Raw genomic sequence first — 3836 nt, 5'->3', positions numbered from 1 at the left:
TTTTAGTACTTGTGTCTGCAGTCTCCAGGCCGAGACTTCAGGAAAACAGCAATGATATGCTTGCTCTGATCCAGCATTTGTGCAAGGGAACAGACATGCTATAGCTGTCCAGGAAACGACGTACATACCTCTGAAGGTACGTTGCCAGTAATCCTTCCCAAAGGCTTGACCGAATAGCTGCAAAATGCGGCACTATTTTTAGGTATTTAGGTACTTTAGCGGCCCACAAGAGACGGTGTCGCCAAACGTGTTCTTCGTTTGGCTTCCTACAACCGAACAGTAGAGCGATACATAAATTGGACATGGGATGGCCGGCCGCTGTCGCAGAGCGGTTCTAGGCGCTTCAGTCCGGAACCACGCTGCTGCTACGGTCGCAGGTTCGAGTCCTGCCACGGGCATGGATGTGTGTGATGTCCTTAGGTTAGTTAGCACTCCGTCTTCAGGCCACGAGTGGCCTACCGGAACCATCCGACCGCCGTGTCATCCTCAGTGGAGGACGCGAATAGGAGGGGCGTGGGGGTCAGCACATCGTTCTCCCGGTCATTATGATGGTATTCTTTTACCGGAGCAGCTACCATTCGGTCGAGTAGCTCCTAAATTGGCATCACGAGGCTGAGTGCACCCCGAAAAATGGCAACAGCGCATGGCGGCCAGGATGGTCACCCATCCAAGTGCCGACCATGTCCGACAGCGCTTAACTTCGGTGATCTCATGGGAAATGGTGTATCCACTGTGGCAAGGCCGTTGCCCTGAGGTTAGTTAGGTTTACATAATTCTAAGTCTAGGGAACTGATGACCTCCCATAGTGCTTAGAGCTATTTAAACAATTTTTGACGTGGGATGGTAGTAAGGATCGAACCAGAGCCAAAGACTATCTACGCTGTGAGAACAAATGACACTAATTGTATCTGTAGGGACACTCGAATTTGCGATTGAAACTGCCTGATAGACTAACGTCAATGTTAGTTGACACGGATACGGCGCAAGGTATCGAATTTTTTCTTAACAATTATTTCTCAGGACAGCCTACCCTGCAACACCGTTAGATGCTTTTCAGACTGCCTCTGACCACGCTGCAGAGCTCGGACCGCGGCCGCTGGAGCGCAGTGCTCGGGCAGAGGGCGACGCGAACTTGTAACGGCGCTGCTCTTTCCGCGGCGGGCAGAATGTTTTCGTTGCGCCAAGTGGGCCCACTTAAAGGCGGCGCTCTGCCAATTAAGGAGGCGTCTGTCAGCTGGGCCGCTTGCCGCGTTGTGCGAGTCTGCGGGCCCCGGCCGCTGTCTGCGTCCTGACGATGGGACCCGACGCCGCGGTAGAAACGACGTCGCGGACGACGAGAAGCGGCACACACGGACTGCCGTCGTACCTTTACACTTCTCACTGTATATACAGGGTGGTCCATTGATCGTGACAGGGCCAAATATCTCACGAAATAAGAGTGAAACGAAAAAACTACAAAGAACGAAACTTGTCTAGCTTGAAGGGGGAAACCAGATGGCACTATGGTTGGCCCGCTAGATTCGCTCCCATGGGTCAAACGGATATCAACTGCGTTTTTTTTAAATAGGAACCCCCATTTTTTATTACATATTCGTGTAGTACGAAAACAAATATGAATGTTTTAGCTGCACCACTTCTTTCGCTTTGTGACACATGGCGCTGTAACAGTCACAAACGTGTAAGTACGTGGTATCACGTATCATTCCTCCAGTGCGGTCGGTATTTGCTTCGTGATACATTACCCGTGTTAAAATAAACCGTTTACCATTTGCAGGAAAAGTTCGATATCGTGTTAATGTATCAATATTGTGATCAAAATGCCCAACGGGCGTGTGCTATGTATGCTGCTCTGTATTCTGGACGACATCATCCAAGTGTCCGCACCATTCGCCGGATGGTTACGTTATTTAAGGAAACAGGAAGTGTTCAGCCACATGTGAAACGTTAACCACGACCTGCAACAAATGATGATGCCCAAGTAGGTGTTTTAGCTGCTGTCGCGTCTAATCTGCACATCAGTTGCAGACAAATTGCGCGAGAATCGGGAATCTCAAAAACGTCGGTGTTGAGAATGCTACATCAATATGAATTGCACCCGTACCATATTTTTATGCACCAGGAATTGCATGGCGACGACTTTCAACGTCGTGTACAGTTCTACGACTGGGCACAAGAGAAATTACGGGACGATGACAGATTTTTTGCACGCGTTCTATTTAGCGACGAAGCGTCATTCCCCAACAGCGGGAACCTAAACCGGCGTAATATGCACTATTGAGCAACGGAAAATTCACGGTGGCTGCGAAAAGTGGAACATCAGTGACTTTGGCGGGTTTATGTATGGTGCGGCATTATGGGAGGAAGGATATTTGGCCCCCATTTTATCGATGGCAATCAAAATAGTGCAACGTTCCTGATTTCCTACGTAATGTTCTACCGATGTTACTACAAGATGTTTCAATGCATGACAGAAAGGCGATGTACTTGCAACATTATGGATGTCCGGCACATAGGTAGCGTGCGGTTGAAGCGGCATTGAATAGCATATTCCATGACAGGTGGATTGGTCGTCGAAGCACCATACCGTGGCCCGCACGTTACCCGGATCTGACGTCTCCGGATTTCTTTCTGTGGGGAAAGTTGAAAGATATTTGCTATCGTGATCCACCAACAACGCCCGACAACATGCGTCAGCGCATTGTTAATGCATGTGCGAACATTACGGAAGGCGAACTACTCGCTGTTGATGGGAATGTCGTTACACGTATTGCCAAATGCGTTGAGGTTGACGGACATCATTTTGAGCATTTATTGCATTAATGTGGTATTTACAGGTAATCACGCTGTAACTGCACGCGTTCTCAGAAATGATAAGTTCACAAAGGTACATGTATCACATTGGAACAACCGAAATAAAATGTTGAAACGTACCTACGTTCTGTATTTTAATTTAAAAAAGCTACCTGTTACAAACTTTTCGTCTGAAATTGTGAGCCATATGTTTGTGACTATTACAGCGCCATCTATCACAAAGCGAAAAAAGTGGTCCAACTAAAACATTCATATTTCTTTACGTACTACACGAGTATGTAATAAAAATGGGGGTTCCTATTTAAAAAAAAACGCCGTTGATATTCCTTTGACCTATGGCAGTGCCATCTAGCGGGCCGACCATAGCGCCATCTGGTTTCCACCTTCAGGCTAGCCGAGTTTCGTTCTTTGTAGTTTTTTCGTTTGACGCTTTATTTCGTGAGATATTTGGCACGGTCACTATCAATGGACTACCCTGTATACGGTGTTAGGCAGCTACGACGGGCTATCCCAGATGTATCCAGAGTGAATAAAGATATCGAGGAGCGGTTTTTCGACCACTTGAATGATAGTTACGAAACCTAAGCTTTCAGGTGTTGGCGTGAGCGAGACGATGCTACGGATTAAAAAATTGAAGCAACTGCGGACCGGTTTTCCAAGGGGTAGTAAATCCACGAGATGGTAGCGTACCCACATATCAGTTGGACCTATATGTAACGTGGGTAGCTCGACTGCGCGAAATGCTGGGGAAGTTCGTAGATGTGTGAGATATGGGAGCGTACGTAAGTGGATCGGCAACACAGCTAATTAACAGCTTCCGCCTTGTCTCTAAAAATACACTCCTGGAAATTGAAATAAGAACACCGTGAATTCATTGTCCCAGGAAGGGGAAACTTTATTGACACATTCCTGGGGTCAGATACATCACATGATCACACTGACAGAACCACAGGCACATAGACACAGGCAACAGAGCATGCACAATGTCGGCACTAGTACAGTGTATATCCACCTTTCGCAGCAAT

The 3836-nt window shown here is 47.5% G+C and overlaps 1 pseudogene; it reads right to left on the bottom strand.

Annotated features, from left to right (window-relative positions):
• Window positions 1-631: 631 nt before the first annotated feature.
• On the bottom strand, window positions 632-749 carry LOC124719296 (annotated as a pseudogene).
• Window positions 750-3836: the final 3087 nt, after the last annotated feature.

The sequence above is a fragment of the Schistocerca piceifrons genome, chromosome 10 (assembly GCF_021461385.2).
Source record: "Schistocerca piceifrons isolate TAMUIC-IGC-003096 chromosome 10, iqSchPice1.1, whole genome shotgun sequence".
Classification (NCBI taxonomy): domain Eukaryota; kingdom Metazoa; phylum Arthropoda; class Insecta; order Orthoptera; family Acrididae; genus Schistocerca; species Schistocerca piceifrons.
Note: the sequence above shows the minus strand (reverse complement) of the source record. Positions and strands in the feature narration are given on the sequence as shown.